General features: G+C 42.5%; 2 long non-coding RNA genes and 1 pseudogene across 4 annotated transcripts in view; 2 read left to right on the top strand and 1 right to left on the bottom strand.

Moving 5' to 3' along the window:
- LOC144988207 (uncharacterized) overlaps positions 1-21,148 on the top strand; it is a 211,330-nt gene that overhangs the window by 67,282 nt on the left and 122,900 nt on the right. The gene's annotated exons all lie outside the window — the stretch shown is intronic.
- The window catches only part of LOC144988232 (uncharacterized), a 61,057-nt gene that overhangs the window by 18,347 nt on the left and 21,562 nt on the right, over positions 1-21,148 (top strand). Inside the window, exon 3 of one of the 2 annotated variants that reach the window (XR_013652075.1) lies at positions 18,128-20,773. The exons of the other annotated variant lie outside the window; for it this stretch is intronic. This is a non-coding gene — a long non-coding RNA (uncharacterized LOC144988232). Of the gene's footprint in view, positions 1-18,127; positions 20,774-21,148 lie in introns of those variants that run through there. 2 annotated transcript variants of the gene reach the window in all.
- On the bottom strand, positions 11,296-12,504 carry LOC144987961 (uncharacterized; annotated as a pseudogene). The gene has a single exon (XR_013651652.1). The product of XR_013651652.1 is annotated as an uncharacterized LOC144987961 (transcript).

Genomic DNA, 21,148 nt, shown 5'->3' with positions numbered 1-21,148 from the left:
TGGTCTCACCACTGTCTTGTACACCTTTCCTTTGAGTCTTGCTGGCACTCTTCTGTCACACAACACTCCTGACACTTTCCTCCAACCGCTCCAACCTGCCTGCACTCGCCTCTTCACCTCTTTTCCACACTCCCCATCACACTGAACTGTTGACCCCAAGTACTTAAACTCCTGCACCTTCTTCACCTCAGCCCCCTGTAACCTAACGCTTCTACCTTGATCCCTCTCGTTCAGACACATGTATTCTGTCTTACTACGACTGACCTTCATACCTCTTCTTTCCAGAGCTAACCTCCACCTCTCTAGCTGTTCCTCCACCTGCTCTCTACTCTCACTGCAAATTACAATGTCATCCGCAAACATCATTGTCCAGGGAGATTCCTGTCTTACCTCATCTGTCAGCCTGTCCATCAGCATAGCAAACAAAAAAGGACTCAAAGCTGATCCTTGGTGTAGTCCCACCTCCACCTTGAACTCCTCTGTCTGACCTACAGCACATCTCACCACCGTCATACTTCTCTCATACATGTCCTGAACTACTCTGACATACTTCTCTGCCACTCCAGACGACCTCATACAGTACCACAGCTCCTCCCTCGTCACCCTGTCATACGCCTTCTCTAAATCTACGAACACACAATGCAGCTCCTTCTGACCTTCTCTGTACTTTTCCATCAACATTCTCAAAGCAAAAATGGCATCAGTGGTGCTCTTACGGGGCATGAAACCATACTGCTGCTCACAGATCTCCACCTTCTTCCTAAGCCTGGCTTCCACTACTCTTTCCCACAGCTTCATTGTGTGGCTCATCAACTTTATTCCTCTATAGTTGCTGCAGTTCTGCGTGTCACCCTTGTTCTTAAAGATCGGAACCAGAACGCTTCTCCTCCATTCCTCAGGCATCTTCTCACTCTCTAAAATCCTATTGAACAACCTTGTTAGAAATTCCACTGCTGTCTCTCCTAAGCACTTCCATACCTCCACAGGTACGTCATCAGGACCAACGGCCTTTCCGCTCTTCATCCTTTTCAGAGCCTTCCTAACCTCATCCTTTCCAATCTCTGCTACTTCCTGCTCCACAACAACCACTTCTTCCTCCCTTCTTTCCCTGTCATTTTCCACATTCATCAGCTCCTCAAAATACTCCTTCCATCTTTTCTGTACACTCTCCTGAGTTGTTAGCACCTTTCCATCTCTGTCCTTAATCACCCTTATCTGTTGCACGTCCTTCCCATCTCTGTCTCTCTGTCTGGCTAGTCTGTACAAGTCCTTCTCTCCTTCCTTTGTGTCTAACCTGTCATATAGTTCATCGTAAGCCTTCTGTTTGGCCTTTGCCACCTCTCTCTTCACTCTACTCTGCGCTTCCTTGTACTCCTGTCTACCTTCCTCAGTCCTTTCTACATCCCACTTCTTTTTAGCCAACCTCTTCCTCTGGACGCATTCCTGTACTTCCTCATTCCACCACCAAGTCTCTTTACCGTCTTTCCTCTTTCCAGATGACACACCTAGCACCTTCCTACCTGTTTCCCTGATAATTTCTGCTGTAGTTTCCCAGTCATCTGGAAGCTCATCCTGACCACCCAGACCCTGTCTCAACTTCTGCCTAAATTCCTCACAAGTTTCTTCATTCTGTAGCTTCCACCACTTGGTCTTCTTTTCTGTTTTCCCTCTCTTCTTCTTCCTGACCTCCAGAGTCATCTTACACACCACCATGCGGTGCTGTCTGGCTACACTCTCTCCTACCACCACTTTGCAGTCAATAACCTCTCTCAAATGGCCTCGTCTACATAGGATGTAGTCCACCTGAGTACTCCTACCTCCACTTCTGTATGTCACTCTATGTTCCTCTCTCTTCTGGAAGTAAGTGTTGACTACAGCCATTTCCATCCTCTTCGCAAAGTCCACCACCATCTGTCCCTCCAGATTCCTTTCCTTCACACCAAACCTGCCCATCACCTCCTCATCACCTCTATTGCCCTCACCAACATGCCCATTAAAGTCTGCTCCAATAACAACTCTCTCTCCTCTGGGGAAACTCTGTATGACCTCATCCAACTCACTCCAGAATCTCTCCTTCACTTCTAACTCACAGCCAACCTGTGGCGCATACCCACTGACTACATTCACCATCACCCCTTCGATTTCTAACTTTAAGCTCATCATCCTGTCTGAGACTCTTTTCACCTCCAGAACACTGTTTACAAACTCCCCCTTCAGAATCACTCCTACCCCGTTTCTCTTCTTCTAGAATTCTAGACACTATCAGGCAAGGACGGCGGGGTCCTGGAAATCCCGTAACATTTGGTTGGACGGCGGAGTCCGTGAAATTCCGTGTTAAATAAAATAATGAAAAGAATACATATATGTATGAATAGATATGATATACAAAATCCTAGTACCATAACTTTCAGATGTAGGAATTAAAGATAATTAAAAAGCCGGCATTTATAAATTAGTAAAGTAAAGAGTGTGTGAATGTTAATGTGATTTTGTGTGCAAATCGCCGTATTTGCTGTTTGTTTCTTGTTGTTGTTGTGTTTAGCAAATCGCTGAATTTGCAGATTGTGTTTTTTGAACTGCTAAACAAGTGTTTTTTGTTTAGTTTTGTTTTTAAAAATGAGAAAGGCACAGAGTAAGGAAAGTCCAAAAGAAAGTTTGCAGAGCAAGGATTAGAAGTATGTGGGAAGTCTGGATCCTGCAAAAAACGAGCATTTGGATAAATGGGTAAAAGACTATGGATTTAATGGAAGGTTAAACACTCAGAAAATAATTGCATTACAGGATGCGATTAAAAAAAAGACAGGAAAAGATCAGAAGAAAATGCAGAAAGCAGGATTTGAGTCTACGGAATTTTGGTTGAGAGAGGCGGAAAGAAGGAAAAAAAAAAAGGGCAATGCGGCTTCAGAGAACAGGAGAGAGCAGAGGGAGGGGGCGCGTGCACGAGCCTGCAGGAAGGAGGAGCGCCTGTTCCATACGGAGCAGATGTTAACAGCTCTCTTTACCCCCAGTTAGTAAAGGATCCCCCACCTAATGATGGGGAATCCTCTCAAAAAGGAATGTTGACTAGATCACAGACAGGGCAGAAATTACAGTGGTCAAAAACAATGGGAGAGAGACTTTCTCCTCTCCCGTCTGAACCTAAAGACACATCAGCAATGACAGAATCATTTCCAATGATCCAGGTTGCAAACCCTCAGGCAGGAGATGATCAACTCCGACTATTTTAGTGTATAGGACATGGACAATGGAAGATGTTAAGAAAGCTATAGAAGGTGTGATTTCTTACAAAGCAGAAGTGAATCAGTTTGTGCAGGACATGGAAAACTTGAGTGGAAGTGTTTTATCATGGTGGGGGCAGCCGAAGAAGGAGAGGTTCCAGAGAGGACATGACAGAAGAGGTTTGAGATGTAGTGAGGATGTCAGAGAGGAGCTTATGGTTACCCCTTTTCGGGGTGTTGGACCTGTGGAAGAGAAGGAAAAAGCATGACGAGGCCAGGGGACAGGGAGCTTTGCATTTTTTAATGCAGGACTCCCTGAAAAGCAGAATGATGAGTCAGATGGAGATGATGAGGTGTTGATGAAGTTCTAGGATTTATTGGCTTATGCAGATGTGAAATCAGAAATTAAATTAAGGATAAATGGGAATGTGATGATTTTTTTGTATGACGATGGTGCATGTAGGACAGCTATCAAAGAACAAATTCCAGGAGCAAAGCCTGCAGCCACGCGAGTTTCAGTGAAAGCTCAAATGGTGAAATCGTGTGTATTTCTCAGTTAGAGTTAGTGCAACTAAAATTACTTTTACATAATTGTATGCAGTGCAGCTGTAGCTGCAAAAATGGGGGAAAACATGTTGAATTTTAAATCACCTTTGGCATGTCTTCATGCTGAATGGGCACAATCAGCAGTGGCAGGATCTGGGGAATATGGTTAGGATGGGGGAAAGTGCTGATGACTGATTCCAACACTATCACCCCACATCCAGGGAAGTCCCTCAACTGGACTGACTCGAGTGGCTTTGTTTGGACAACTTCTGTTAAAATGGGTGTACATTTGGAAGAAAAACTAAAGGATTGGGCCAGATGATTATTAGCATTAACTGAGGAGGAGGAAGATCTGTTAGAGGATCTCCCTGACACTCTGTGGTCTAAAGGACCCACAGATGTAGGGTTAATTAAAGGAGCTTTACCAGTTCAGATTAGACCAAAAACAGAATATAGACCATGTGTTCGACAATACCCTTTAAGACCAGATGCACAAGAATGTATTAAACCAGTAATTTCAGATTTAATAGCTGCAGGAGTAATTATAAAGTGCAATGACTCACCATGTAATACTCCTATATTTCCAGTGAAAAACAGGCGTCCTCCACTGGTTGGAGGATGGTATGAGACTTACAAGCAGTAAACAATGCAGTTATTCAAAGAGCACCCTGTGTGCCTGACCCCTATACATTACTAAACTCTTTATGATCGGATGCAGCCACCTGGTAGACATCAGTAATGAATTCTTTCCTGTGCCTGTCCAGAAGGACAGCCAGTACTGGTTTGCGTTCACATATGACGGCCAAAGGTACACTTACACCAGACTACCCCAAGGTTAGTGCGAAATGATAGCGAGCATGGCAAAAATTCCAACCTCCAGGGGAAGTAAAAAAAATAATTTATGTTGATGATGTTCTGATATCATCACCAGAGAAAAAAAAAACTTGTATGAAGAATTCAGTGGCACTGTTAAAACATTTAGCTGATGAAGGCCACAAAGTCAGTAAAAATAAATTACAGCTGTGCAGGGAACAGGTAAAATATCTTTGTCATATTTAAGCGCAGCAGGACGCACAATTATGGAAGAATGGAAAACTGCAATTCTGCAAGCACCAAATTCTCTAACGAAGAAGCAAATGATGTCATTTTTAGGTCTGTTTAATTATTGCAGGAACTGGGTACCAAACTATGCTGAAATAATGGTTTCTCTCCAAAAGTTGATGTATGACAAAATTTTAAAAATGAATTCCCCTGTAACCTGGACACAAGAAGCGGACACGGCCTTTGGTAACATTAAACAGGTTCTGGTGTCCAGCACAGCCTTAGAGTTACCTGATTACAGTAAACCTTTTGTATAAATGGTAGACTGCAAAGGTAATTTATTGACCTCAGTTTTAGTCCAACAACATGGAGACAAAATGAAACCTGTAGCTTATTTCTCTTCAAAATTAAATGGTGTGGCATGTGTACTGCCGCATTGCGTTAGGACACCAATTGCGGCATCAATGGCAGTAGAAGTAAGTGCAACAATAGTACTATTCCACCCAATGACCCTTAAGGTTTCGCATGCAGTTTTAGCATTACTTTTACAGATGAACTTAACTTTTTTTTTGTCGCCTGCGGGACACTTATCCTGCATGGCCGCATTACTGTTCCAACCGCACCTCACGATAGAATGGTGCACCCAGTTGGACCCTGCTACAATGTTGCCACTTCCTTATGGTGGAAGTGTGCATGATTGCCAAGAATTAGCAGAAAAACAGCACAGAGCAGAAATTACCTAATAGATCAACCACTGACGAAAGGTGTAATACTTTATGTAGATGGTTTTTCAAAGAAAAATGAAGAGGTTGACAAAGAAATACTTTAAGAAATGCAACAATGGAGATTGGAACCTGAAAAAGAGCTCTGGAACAAACATAATGCTAAACTCCTAAATAGTATATATGTATGACCAGAAAACAAACCTACTTTATAAAAAAATTTTTTTTAAATGGGCAGCTATATTGACCCATGGGGTGACCCATGGGTCAACGGGGGGAATGATGGGACAGGTAAACAAATATTGGATTTAATTCTTATTCAAAAATTTTTTTTATAGGAGCATGTAAGCACAATGCTCAGGGAAATCTTAGACCAACACGAGGGAAGTTTCCAACTCCCCAATATCCGTTTCAGGTTATACACATGGACTTGATAGAATTAAAACGCAAAATTCTGTCTGGTAATGATAATGCATTCTCTAAATGGATTGAATTGTTCCCAGCAAAACATCCTGATGCAATAACAGTAGCCAAAGCATTATGCAAAGATGTAATTCTTCAGTATGGTATACCTGGAAAAAAAAAAAATATATATATATTATTATTTATAGTGACAATGGGTCTCATTTTGTTAATCGAATTATGAAAAGGATAGGAACTATGTTTCACATTAATACAATAACAAAGCAGGATGCCCACTCCATCAGCCCTCTAATTAAGTGCTTGAAGAAATTACAAATCTGGATGGCTCTTAAATTGTCTCCACCTCAATGACGAAAACACAGAGGTGATTGTCTTCGGTCCCAGTGTCAACAGTGAGTCACACCCAATAGCTCTGGGCTCTCTCACTCAATCCGTTAAATCTACTCTGACAAATTTAGGAGTGAAGATGGACATTGGTTTTAAATTTGGACAAGCAGATCAGTTCGGTGGTGAGATCCAGCTTCTTTCAGTTAAGGCAGCTTGCTAAAGTCAAATTGTTTTTATCAAGAAAGTTCTTTGAGACAGTAATCCACGCCTTTGTTATGACTCGGATTTATTACTGTAACTCTCTTTACTTCGGTGCCCCTCACTCATCCTTGTCCCGTCTCCAGCTGGTGCAGAACTTTGGTGCACGCTTGTTAACTGGAACGTGGAAGAGAGAGCATATCCCACCAGCTCTGGCTGCCTGTCCATTTTAGAGTTTTAAAAAAAAAAAAAAAAAATCTTTTATTTGTTTTTAAGTCTTTAAATGGTCTGGCTCCACCCTACCTCTCTGAGCTGCTACACCTGCATTCCCCTTCCTGCTCACTTAGATCAGCTGACCAGCTGCTCCTGGATGTGCCAAGGACACGGCAGAAATTCAGGGGGGATAGAGCAATTGCCGTTGCTGGCCCCAGCTTGTAGAATGCACTCCCTATGCAGATTAGGAAGGCCCGTTCGTTGAATGATTTTAAATCCAAGTTAAAAACTCACTTTTTCTCCCTGGCGTTTAACTCGGTGTGAGTTGATGTTTTTATTGGTCTTATTTATTTTTATTTAACTTCTTGATTTTATACCGTTTGTTTTAGTTTGTTGTTTTTTTTTATTCTGCATTGTTAAGCCTTTTGGTCAGCTCCTGCTGTTTTAAAAGCGCTTTATAAATAAAGTTGACTTGGCTTGACTTGACATTGTCTTAATGAATCACAGTGCCTACCACCTGCAAAGTGCTGGGTTAGTAGACATAATGACTGGTACAAATAACAATAGGCTGAAGGAATGTATTGTGGACACTGGACTCAGTGTCTAGATTTAGTGAAACTGTGCATAAAATTAACATTACCAGTGCAATAAGGACGAGACCCTTTTTGGAAGACCTTACAGGTTACCACAATTTAAAAACCAATGGGAGACTAATAAAGAAGCACACCTGGCTGACTATGTGAGGGCCATTTTAGTAAAACAAAGAGACATCTTGACTAATGAAAAACCTTTTGCCCCTCAGCAGGAAAACCAGCTTTTAGAACCAGGTGATTGGGTTCTGATAAGAAGCATCAAGAAATAACACTGGTATTCACCCAAGTGGGAGGGGCCATACCAGGCACTGCTGGCCACTCCTACTGCAGTCAAATTCGCTGGAAGATCCACCTGTGTTCACCTGACATATTGTTTATATTGTAAAAAGGTAATCTCGACTGGAAACTCAAAGGTGGAAGGTGAGCTAAAGTCTGATAATAGGGTGGACTCAGACGTTTAGAGTCTGGGTAGACCCGAAAGTCAGTGAAGCCTCCTGTAAAGCCACCAACCCATATAGACGACGAAAAAAGAAACAACAGTTGGTCGAGATGGTAAACCAAGGTTTTCACATTTGTGTGAAATGTATTGTTGTTGTGATCATAACCATTGTTATAGTGTGGCATACCTGGCAGTACTTGGGCCCCCCTGGGTATGAAAATGGAACAACCCTTTCGACTGAGAGGAGGACTGTAAGTCCACCCACTAATGTTTGCCCAAGACGACTAATGGCTAAAGGAAATCCACTAAACCCAGAGAATACTGCTACTATTTTTAACTTGCAACTCTTGAAACTAAATTCTGTTATCTTTTTCTGTGTATCCTATAACAGTTTATGTTTTGGTTGCTGAAATGTCTGGTATTTATCCTCACAGATGGAAACCTCGCCATAAGCGGGAAGTGTGGCTGACAGACACTGACCCTACTTACATAGACGCCATAGGGGTTCCTTATGGAGTACCAGATGAATGTACATTGATTAATCAGGTGGCTGCCGGCTGGGGATCTTCACTCTGTTGGTGGTGTACGATTGTCAAAGGCGTGGACAGGATCAACTACATCCACTACAACGTCCAAAAAATTAGGTAACTGGACACGAGAAGGGTTTGAAGCTGTGCATGAACAGCTTTCTGTTACATCTATGATGGCATTCCAGAACAGGATCGCTCTCGACATGCTGATGGCTGAAAAGGGTGGCGTGTGCACCATGTTCAGTGAACAGTGTTGCACGTTCATTCCTAACAACACCGCTGCAGACAGCAGTCTGACCAAGGCCAAAGAGGGCCTTCGCACTCTCAATGGTAAGATGAAAGACCATTCCGGTGTTGATACCACCATGTGGGACTCCTGGCTGGATGTGTTTGGGAAGTACCACTCATTGGTAGCTTCCCCTTTGGTGTCCATAGCTATATTTATGGCCATCTTGACCTTGTGTGGATGCTGTTGTATTCCTTGCCTGCGTTCTTTGTGCAATCGTCTCATCTCCACAGCTATTAGATCTGAAGAGACCCAGCTGCGTCCCATCTGTGTAAGTGTCTCCAACACACACCCTCCAAGTGTGAATGTGTTTGTGCTCGTAAACATGATCTTACAGTTAGAAATCTTGTGAAGTGGCTGACTAATAGTGATGTTACGTTTGCGCAGATATGGATAAACAGGGGGGAGTTATGTTGGAATAATGTATATAGGTTATCTCATATTTGCTTATTTTATGCATCACCTTGCTATATATGTATAGGTGATTTAATCATGTTTGCAGAAGTGTCTGTGTGTGTCCAAATCTGTTTCACAGGAAGGTGGAGGTGACACCCTTGGGAGAAAATGTTTATCTTTGCGTCTTTTCAGCATTCTCCTGAGAATCTGTGTTAGCTGTGTCTAAAATGAATCGAAGGACGCTCTGTGTTAGTTTATCTGTGAGAAACGGCTTTGCAGGTCCAGAGATGATTTGAGAAGACTGTGGAAGGATGGACATGTTGTAATAAATGCTTTCTGATAGCGCTGCAGCTGTGTTTTTATCTGTTTCCCCTCCTTAGAGCTCAGCGCATGTGTAACTTAGGGACAACCCAAATCAACTTATTAAAAGAGGAGGCAGCAGAATTTGCGCCAGAGTGGAGAGAGATTGTTTACTGGGTAGATCTCTGTCTGCTCTCCTCGTAAAGGTACCTTTGTCCGTTGGTCTTTCTTTCCTTTTTGAATTGTTATGATGTTGCAGGTTGTTTGAACCCAACACTCTCCTCTGGGGAAACTCTGTATGACCTCATCCAACTCACTCCAGAATCTCTCCTTCACTTCTAACTCACAGCCAACCTGTGGCGCATACCCACTGACTACATTCACCATCACCCCTTCGATTTCTAACTTTAAGCTCATCATCCTGTCTGAGACTCTTTTCACCTCCAGAACACTGTTTACAAACTCCCCCTTCAGAATCACTCCTACCCCGTTTCTCTTCCTATCAACACCATGATAGAACAGTTTGTATCCTCCTCCAATACTACGTGCCTTGCTGCCCTTCCACCTTGTCTCCTGCACACACAGTACATCTACCTTCCTTCTCTCCATCATGTCTGCCAGCTCTCTGCCTTTCCCTGTCATTGTGCCAACGTTAAGAGTCCCTATTCTCAAACCTATGTTCCTGCCTTTTCCCTTCTCTCTCTGGCCACGGGCCCTTCTGCCTCCCCTCCTTCTTCGACCAACAGTAGTCAAATTTCCACCGACACCCTGTAGGTTAACAGCATCGGTGGCGGTCGTTGTTAACCCGGGCCTCGACCGATCCGGTATGTCTAAAGTGTTGTGGATGATTCGCATGGTTATTTTGGCAATTTTTACGCCGGATGCCCTTCCTGACGCAACCCTCTCTATTTATCCGGGCTTGGGACCGGCACAGAGGCAACTGGCTTGCAACCCCTGTGGCTAGATTAGCATTATCACTTTACTATTATCTATTATTTCACAGAGTTTGTACCAGCCGAAACCTGTGAATTGCCGTGCCTAAAACTGCGCGCTCCCGTCTCTGAGAAAGAGCGCACAGTTGCGGGGACGGGATGTTAGAGGATGAAAGCAGAGGGGGTGGGGGGCTCGGTCAGTAAGGTGAACCGCGCAGGGATTGTAATAACGTAAAACCCGCTGCCCGTCACTCACTGCAGCGTGTGAAAGTGTGTTTGTCTCCATGTCTGTCTCACATCTACAGAACATTCAGACCTACGATCACGTTTAAAGTCTCAAGGCCTGCATGAAGCAGAAACTCACCACGTATCAACCAGACTAGACAATCAGCAAAACTACCACGAGAAATACTCCTCATTTATCAGCAACAACATAACAATGTTATTAAAAAGAATCCACAGACTTATTGTACTTTAAAAGTGTTGAATTTACATCAAATACACACATTCATTTGTATATTTAGTTTTAAACATATTGTCGCGGACTGAGTTTAACTTGGCTGTTGGGCCGCGTTAAAAGTTCTGGAGTTCCTTAAACGCATCAAGCAGAGATCTGATTGGCTCTCAGTTCTATCGCTCAGCCTGTTGTTCGGTAGTTTGGACCAATGGGGTTCAGCTATGGGCCGAATAAGGGAAATGGGAGGGCTGGAGCGGCAGGAGCGAATATAAAGTTGGGAGAAGCGCTCTCTCTCGTCTCTGTGGGAGAGATTGAGGAGTTGCTGAATTAATTGTATGGCGTTTGTTGTGGTCTGCAGTAACCAGAATAGAGAACCCTAAAAGAGGTTAAGTCTCCGTGCCTCAGTGTGGGAAAGGGACACTACATTATTGTATGGCTCTTTTGAAATTACATTTAAAAATATGTGGCGTTTATGGCTCTCTCTGCAAAAAAGGTTCCCGACCCCTGGTCTAGGTGAATCATAGGTGAATTTCCACAGTGAGAGACAGAATCTGAAGAAACATTCATATATCACGTTGTACGATTTTTTTTTTTTACAATTTATATGTATATTACTGTGACAAATAAGTATTTGATCACTTGAGTTAACCAACTTTAATATTTGGTACAGAAACCTTTGTTAACAATTCCAGAGGTCAAACGGTTCCTGTAGTTCTTCACTAGGTTTCTACACACTGCAGCAGGGATTTTGGCCCACTCCTCCATACAGATCTTCTCTAGATCTGTCAAGGTTCGGGGCTGTCGCTGAGCAACACGGAGTTTCAGCTCCCCCCAAAGATTCTCTATTGGATTTAGGTCTGGGGACTGGCTAGGCCACTCCAGAACCTTGATATGCTTCTTACGGAGCCACTACTTGATTTTTCTTGGCTGTGTGCTTCGGGTCATTGTCATGCTGGATGACCCAGCCACGACCCATCTTCAACGCTCTGACTGAGGTAAGGAGGTTTTTGCCCAATATCTCGCAATACAGAGTCCCGTTCATCCTCTCCTTAATACAGTGCAGTCGTCCTGTCCCCTGTGCAGAAAAACACCCCCAGAGCATGATGCTTCCACTCCCGTGCTTCACTGTAGGTATGGTGTTCTTGGGATGATGCTCCTCCTTCTTCCTCCTCCATAACACGCCGAATGGAGTTAAGACCAAAAAGTTCTATTTTGGTCTCATCTGACCACAAGACTTTCCCCCATGACTCCTCTGGATCATCAAGATGGTCCTTGGCAAACTTCAGACGGGCCTTGACATGGGCTGACTTCAGCAGGGGAACTTTCTGTGCGATACATGATTTTAAACCATGACGTTTTAATGTATTACTTATAGTAACCTTAGAAACAGTGGTCCCAGCTCTCTTCAGTCATTGACCAGCTCCTCCCGTGTAGTCCTGGGCTGATTCTTCACCTTCCTTAGCATCTTCGATGCCCCACGAGGTGAAATCTTGCGAGGGGCCCCAGTCCGAGGGACATTGACAGTCATCGTTAGCCTCTTCCATTTTCTGACAATTGCTCCAACAGTTGTTCTTTTCTCACCAAGCTGCTTGGCAATTACCCCGTAAACACTTCCAGCTATGTGAAGGTCTACAATTTTGTCTCTTGTGTCTTTTGACAGCTCTTTGGTTTTGCCCATATTGGTAGTTAGACTTCTGACTTATTGTGGGGTGCACAGGTACCTTTATACAAGCTAACCACCTCAAACAGATGCCACTAATTTAGAATCATGAGCAGAGTGGAGTTGGACTATTTAAAAGCAGAACAGCAGGTCTTTGCTGGTCAGAAATCTATCTGATAATCAAGTGATCAAATACTTATTTGTCACAGTAAAATAAAAATAAATTGATTATAAATATCGTACAACGTGATTTCTGAATGTTTTTCTTCAGATTCTGTCTCTCACTGTGGAAATGCGCCTATGATGAAAATTTTAGACCCCTCCATGTTTTCTAAATGGGAGAACTTGCTAAATCACAGCGTGATCAAATACTTATTGACCTCACTGTAAGTAATTCTGAAAAACAGCAAAGTGAAATAAAAACAAAGATACTTTGAAAAATATTAAAATTGAAATCCAAGGTCCTGAAAAAAGCCATAGAATTACTATAATATTCAACATGTTTAAAATGAGTATAGATAGATAAATAGACTTTAATTATCCCGAAGGAAATTTTAAGTGCCCAGCTGCCCACACTTAAAAACACAATCATTCCTAAAACAAATAAAAACACAATAAATAGCTAAAAAATATAAGAGGATAAAAAGGATAAAAGCAAGTATGAACCATTCCTAAAAACATGTCAAGTTTCCCAGAAATTCAGCTTAATCAAAAACAAGAATAAAAGCTCTCAACACAGAGTGTTGTGCAGTCTGATGGCTTGTGGGACAAATGACTTTCTAATGAAGTCTTGCGTGGAGCAGCGTTGGGATAAAAGTCTGCTGCTGAAGCTGCTCTTCCTCTCACTGAAGGCCTCATGCAGAGGGTGTGTCACATTGTCCATAATTGCCTAAAGTCTGGACAGTGATCGTTGTTCAGCCACCTCCTCCACTGTGGCCAGCTTCAGTCCCACAACAGAGCTAGCCCTCCTGATGATTTTGTTTTGTCGGGTCAGGTTTCCCTTGCTTGTGTCGCACCAGCACACCACAGCGTACAGCAGAGCACTTTCAATGACTGTTTGATAAAACATACTGAGAAGCTTGGTGGAGACGTTAAGAGGCCAGGCTTCGCAGGATTTTAAAATATTTTAAAATGCTGTTTTAAAATAATGAACAGGTTTTTTAAAGCAAAATGAAATATATTTAATAATATAGTGGCTAACTTAAAATCTGTGTGCAGATTTTCACAATTCCATGATCTTTTTATATACACTGACCAAAAATATAATCGCAACACTTTTGTTATTGCTCCCATTTTTTATGGTATGAACTCAAAGATGTGAAACATTTTCCACATACACAAAATAACCAACATCTCCTTCGCATAGAGTTGATCAGGTTGTCTATTGTGGCCTGTGGAATGTTGGTCCACTTTTCTTCAATGGCTGTTCTAAGTTGCTGGATATTGGCAGGAACTGGAACACACCGTCGTATACGCCGATCCAGAGCATCCCAAACATGCTCAATGGGTGACATGTCCGGTGAGTATGCTGGCCATGCAAGAACTGGGATGTTTTCAGCTTCCAAGAACTGTCTACAGATCCTTGCAACATGGGGCCATGCATTATCATGCTGCAACATGAGGTGATGTTGTTGGATGTACGGCACAACAATGGGCCCCAGGATCTCATCACGGTATCTCTGTGCATTCAAAATGCCATCAATGAAATGCACCTGTGTTCTTCGCCCATAACATACGCCTGCCCATACCATAACCCCACCACCACCATGGGCTACTCCATCCACAACATTGACATCAGAAAACCGCTCACCCACACGATGCCACGTAGCTTGGCAATGATGACATGGGGTCTCTTGTCTCCCATCTTCCTGGACGCAGGCACGCGGTGTGATCAGTTGACTTGTATGTCTCGCTCCAGCTTCAACACCTTTCTGAGCATTTTGGAGACCTCATCTGGGCTGCTGGATTCCAGCCGCTCGTCAACACTGACTGTGCGAATGTTTCCCCGCCTCATTCTCCCCTCCATGTCTTTACACTTATCCCGTAGTGTTGTAATTTCACTTTGGAGCTCGGTGACAGTAGTCTGACCACGTAGACAGTCCACCTTTCACATACTCCATGTCCGTTTCCATCGAGGCCAGCTCCGCTCGCACAGCTGAGGGGTTGCTAGCAATTTCGGCTCGCACAGCCTGTAGTTCAGACCTGAGAGCTTCAAAGTCTTCTGACAGCGCACTCTGAAGTTCGTCTCTGGTAATTTGCGATATATTATCCCTCAGTGACGCTAGAATCTCGGCTTTAATGTCCTCACCCCAGACCGAGCTTTCAGGATCGCTGTCTTCTATGGTGCGCTGCCTCGCGGTTCTTGCTGGCTTAGATGCAGCGTTGTCAAACTTGTATTTTCGGGGGTTCTGCCATTGGTTCTGCCATTGCGCTTATGTCGGTTTCCTCAGAGATTAAAATTGTTTAAGGCAGGGTTTACACAACACTTGCCAGAGAAGTGCAGCTTTTCAAATAGATATGATCAAAAGTCTGCAGGAGCTCCAAACCGCACGTCCTTACTCCATCTTGAATCACCTAGCCATACTGTTTTCATCCACATTCCAGCTCAGACGAGGAAAACAAAGACGTTCATGGATCTATTTGTAAATGGATGAATCAGAATGGAGTGGAACAGGGAGACATTTTACTTGCTATGTCACAGATTGAAGCTTTTGTATTGTTGCCTTTTTAATTGCTCTTATTTATAAAAATAAACACTCAGAAATGTTTTATGTATGTCCTCTAGGCCTGCACTATATACCGCAAATTTATCGTTATCGCAATATCCAGCTCTGCAATATGCATATCGCAAAAGACGGCGAATATCGCAATAAATCGCAAACCCAAAATGTGTTAAAACAATCTTCTAGCAGCTTGAAGCATTTAACGAATCAAATAAATCCCTTTATGCTTTGACCAATCAGATGAATGCCTTCCCATTGTTGACCAAACAGATGGAGGCCTATTATGTTAGATGTTTGTCCCCCATGTCGACGAGGGTCATTTGGAGTATAATTTTTAAACTGTTGCAATGAAAATGGGAATGATGTTTTTGTTTATTTTTCTATTTGTTTATTTACCGCAAATTATATCGTTATCGTAATATTGATCACTAATATCGCATATCGCAAGTTTTCCTCATATCGTTCAGCCCTAATGTCCTCAATCATGGAAAAATGCTACAAGAACATTCCAAAAACACCTAAAACACAAATTTAATAGAAGTTAGTTTTTAAAGACCAACTTGCAGTGACATAGAAAATATTGTCTGCCCTCTTGTGGTGAAATTAATACACTGTACCGTAGACACCTGAGCGTAAATACCTTTTTTTTCCTGCAGATTGTGCCAGAAATGCTGAAACAATGTACAGCTGGTTTGATAAACGATAATTTAGGATAGGGTTGGGCGATGTCCCTTAAATTGGCAGTTGACATTGTTTGCAGTCAACCATCGGGATGGACAATGATATTGTGTGTGTGTGTGTGTGTGTGTGTGTGGGGGGGGGGTGTTATTATATAATTATTATTCGTTATTTTACTTTAGTTTTTTATTTTATTTCCCAAATAATGACTCATCCACGATGGTCCAGTCTAAACTGAGGGAAGTGACTTTAAAAAATAAAAAAATAAACAAAATAGAAAAGAAGTGGTCCGCTCCTGCACTTAGTCAGGTGGACCGGTGAAGCGAGCGACTGTGTCTCTAGCAGAGCAGACGGACTTATAGTTTTGTGTTTGAGGGGAACGGGGGATGCTTTGTTACGTGTGGGAGACTTAGGACTGTGACACGTCCCGCCGCTCTACGTGAACGAGCTACTGAATTTAGGAGAGCCGGGTGTCCTGGTAAAAGTGTGTGTCGGGGCAGAGCTCGGAGCGCCAGCTCACTCGGCGGCTGTGGGGCGGTGTAAGCTTCAAAGCAAAAATGTCGCTCAGTCCTTAGAAACCGTTCAATCACATGGATTTGTGTTTCCAGTTGTGTCCCGACAAAATAAAGGCTGATGTTATTCCCACATATTTATGTGCAGCCAGGATGCAGATTGTAGCCTTTCCTGCATGGATTTATGTTCATGCTAATGTTGTTAGCCCATGTTAGCATACTGCTAACCCTGGCTTCTTTCTGGCTCCGTTCTTTAGCACAACCCTAATTTAGGATTGATTGAGGGCTACAAAAAATCTTCCCGTGGGCCGCCATTAGCCCCCGTGCCAAAACCACCACCACTGAGCGTCTGACTCCCCCCATAAGAGATATTTACGTGCAGCCAGGATTGCAGCCTTTCCCGCATGGATTTAACTTCATGCTAATGTTGTTAGCCCGTGTTTTTATTTATTTATTTATTTTTTTAAACTTGTCCTGTCCAACAGCTGGGCAGGCAGATGAGAACTGAGGGCCTCTTGTGTTGGACATATTTTACTTTAACAATAGGGGTTATTAATCTTCAGACAAACCAAAGGTATGTCTGAATAAACCCCTTTTATAATTGAGGCCAACCTTTATTAATTTGAATCATGTTTGAAAATGGTGTTGGACTGGACGGAAATGGAAAGAAGGGAAGAAGAGAGAGGGATGTTAGAAAGGGGGAGGTAGGAGGGTGATAATGGAAGGGGAGGGGGGATACGATCATGAAGCAGCATAAAGCAACAAGTTTACTGGTTGTTTATCATTACGGTAAGGTTCAAATGTAGTACAAAAAGGGCGGGGCCTGTCCACACACACACTGAAATGTTATCAACACACCTGCTGGCTGCAAAAATGTCCACATGTCAACATGTACACAAAACAGATAGTGTTCACACACGCATACTTATGCCTTAAAACCAACTAGTGTGAAATATTTCATTCATTCAGTCACGCAAACTTTTAGTGCAAAGGTGAGCTAACACCTGTGCTCAGGTGAGTGTTTATGTTCTTCTAAAATGGATGGAGGAATGTGTAAAGAGGGAAGGAGAGGCGCCGACACCCCAGGCCCAGCACCACCCACCCCACACAAAGAGAGAGGAGCCAGAAAGCGTCGCGTCTCCCCCCCGCCCCGGAGCAAGTCCAGGCCCCCGCCCCCAAACGCCGGCCCTTGAAGAGCTCTGGTCAGGCCTCGACGGGACTGAGGCAGCCAACCGGCCGGGGCAACCACCGATTGCCTCGGCGGTGACCCCGACCCATCAACCCCCCATGTCCCGTACCAATAGTGGGCTCCCCCCCCCCCCCCCCCCCCCAGAACGTCCCCCCACAGGACAGGGCCGACAAGCCCCCCACCCCAGACCCCGTAGCCGAAGCGGATGACACCCAGAGCGACCGGGGTCCCAAGAGGGTTGTCCCGTCCCAGAGCCAGGGAAGGGCTGATCCCAGCCCCAGGTGTAGATGGGCAGCCCATCCAGCACCACTGCCCCCCCCCCCGGAAGATGGTCAGGTGTGCCGTGTGAAATTGCCTTCATTAACTGATCTAAAACATTTACCATCTCCAGGATATCAGCTCTTTGTTCATCCAAACAGGCTCTGATGATACACAAGGCTTTCAAGGCTTTCAGTGTGCCGTGGCACACTGGTTGAAAAACGCTGGAGTAAGAAACACAAGATCAGTAACCCCCCCTTATGACTGTAAAAGATGAGTTTGTCAGTGTGGGGAGTGTGTGTTTATTAAAATGTATAGTAACATTTCTTGAAAACTTATGAGTTTCTTTAATTAGGTGTTTAACCTACTGAAGACTGACATCACCCGTAATTGTCTTATCTGTAAAAGAGAACCAAGACAGACTATTTCTTGACAATACACATATACCTTTAAAAGTTCTCCTTTTTTGTCTTTTTGTCCCTACAGTCCTCCCTCAGCATTATGCGAGTGAAGAGGATTTGTGCAACCAACAGAGCAATTTAAGAATGGAACAGGGGGAACCAGAACCTCCGCACATTAAAATGGAACATGGAGAACCAGAAACTTCACAGATTAAAGAGGAACTGCAGGAACCAGAACCTCGACAAATTAAAGAGGAACAAGTGGAACAAGAACTTCCACAAATTAAAAAGGAGCCAGATGAACTGTGCATCAGTCAGGATGAAGATCAGCTTGATCTGAAGCAGGAGACTGATACCATGATGGAGATGCCTACTTATGAGGAATATGAGAACAGTGAAGCAAATCTAAACAATCAGAGCTTTAATGTAACTGATAGTCAGGATGAAGAAGGAAACCAAAATAAAGAATCAACATCAACTACAGATGAGGAGACAGAATCAACATCAACTACAGATGAAGAGACAGAATCAACATCAACTACAGATGAGGAGACAGAATCAACATCAACTACAGATGAGGAGACAGACCCACAGAACAGAGATCAGAGGATGAGTTTTAGTTATTTATCTCAACTCAAAACAAACATGAGACACACAGGAGAAAAGCCTTTTTCTTGTAAAGAATGTGACAAAAGCTTTAGTCAAACATCTCATCTTAAATCACACATGAGAACTCATACAGGAGAGAAGCCTTTTTCTTGTACAGAATGTGATAAACGTTTTAGTCATGTATCTGATCTCAAAAAACACATGAGAACTCACACAAGAGAGAAGCCTTTTTCTTGTAAAGAATGTGATAAACGTTTTATTCATGTATCTGATCTCAAAAAACACATGAGAACTCACACAGGAGAGAAGCCTTTTTCTTGTACAGAATGTGATACAAGTTTTAGTGAAATATCTAATCTCAAAAGACACATGAGAACTCACACAGGAGAGAAGCCTTTTTCTTGTAAAGAATGTGATAAACGTTTTATTCATGTATCTGATCTCAAAAAACACATGAGAACTCACACAGGAGAAAAGCCTTTTTCTTGTACAGAATGTGATACAAGTTTTAGTCAAATATCTAGTCTCAAAAGACATGAGAACTCACACAGGAGAAAAGCCTTTTTCTTGTAAAGAATGTGATAAAAGTTTTAGTTTTGCACAAAAATTTCACCAAACGTCTAGTCTCAAGACACACATGAAAACGCATTAAAGGGGACTGCCCTTTTCATGTAAAGAATGTGATAAACAATTTTAGTTCTGTATCTAGTCTTTTTGTGTAAACAATATAAAACAAGTTTTAGCGATGTATTTAGTCTCAAATCACCCCTTTCTTGTGTAAAGTATTTGCCAAAAGTTTTAGTGATGTATTTGACCTTAAAACAGAGAACTCATGCAGAAACTGACCTGAGATCAGCTAATAAACCATCCTGATCTTTCATTTAAATGTATATAGGCTGGTGGGCTCCAGACCACATTGATGCAGTTATTTAGTAATAAGGAGGCAGAAGTGATTATTGGATGCATTGAAGTGAACAGTTTACTCAATCTGACAGGAGTGCTGAAAGCATTCTTTTTTAGTCTTCTGACTTAAAATTGTAATTTTTTAAGACAGGGATTGTGTAATGATTCTAAACATTATGAGTTTCACTTTTTAAGTTATTTAATTTCATGAAATTAATTCTTTTAGGTATACCTCTAAATAGAAATGTGCTGTTTTGAATTATGAGGGTAAAATTGGATTTTTTTTTAAATGTTGATAATGTTTAATTTTTGTTGGTTGATTTTTCGTAGTAGAATTTTGTACTTTATGGTATTGTCTAAAGTTTTTGAGTTAACCCTTGTGGTTGTTGTTTATGTATGGGACACTGACAGACGAAGTGTGTATTATTCTACACGGTGGAAGCCCGATCTGTTTCTTCTGTATTCATTTCTGATATTGCACACTTTAAAGGCCATTAACCTGCTTATACCATGGTCACTTACAAAGGAAAGAAATATTCAATCCATTTTTAGCACTTTTTTCTTGTCATTTTTTGGATTTAAATCGTGTTTTTCTTAAAAAGCGGACCATTTGTTACGTGATGTGGCACACTTTATTGTCACTGTAACATAACTCACCGGCGGGGCCAGCACTGACTTTGACTACAGCGGCAAAGGAAAGAGATATCTATGCCGACCGTCACGATGTGTTAAATAAAATCAGTTCAGAGATAAAGTTTACCCTCTTAGTGCTTGTTTTTGTCCAGATGACGAAGCTAAAGGTTGTGGTAAAGAAGCCAGCGCAGTGATGTAGAACATTGAAGCTATGTGACCGGAACTTCTTTTTAGGCATGCGGTTATCACTGTGGATTATCACTTTTTAATCTATACCCAGCAGCCAATCAGAATCAAGTATTTACCCGGACCATGGTATAAGCGATAACAATGTTGTCTAAGTCTTTGTGTTACCATGACGAAACTGGAATTATTTTACACATCTCTAAATCTAACACTATGTAGTTCATGAACATTTCAGTATTGTTTTAAATATAAAATGATAAAGAACCAGACTGGTGTTTCTGTCTGGTGTTCTTGTGATTCCTGTTTTCTTGTAGACATTAGAACTGTTCTTCTGTTCTTTTTGGTTCTCAGTGTTCTGTTCCAATCTTTACTGTGAATAATAAAGTGGACGTGAACATCAGTCAGAAGTGGGGAGTCTTTCCCACAGTGTGGGTTTCTGCTGTTTGTTGGTTCTCTGCTGGTTCCAAAGCTGGACTCTTCGGGTCCAGTTCTGACTGCTGAACCCATGACTGAGGTGAGATCACAGAGTTCCATCCAATTAGTTGATTGGTTCATCAGTCATATTGACCATTTTGTCTTTCTTAAATTTGCCTGTTTCAGCTCTGAAACATCTCCAACTATTTACCAAACACCACTTTCTCTAGCAGAATAGGTTTTATTCTACATCTTCATGAAGCAGCATCCATCTGTTCCAAACTGAAACCATTGGAAGTAGCAGTGTGAAGATGCTCTCCACTCACTGAAACCACACTTTTTTGTATTCTGCATAGAAATT

The sequence above is a fragment of the Oryzias latipes genome, chromosome 2, assembly GCF_053564925.1.
Source record: "Oryzias latipes strain Hd-rR chromosome 2, Olatipes_Hd-rR_3.1".
NCBI lineage: Eukaryota > Metazoa > Chordata > Actinopteri > Beloniformes > Adrianichthyidae > Oryzias > Oryzias latipes.
This window is presented reverse-complemented; position numbering and strand designations above follow the sequence as displayed.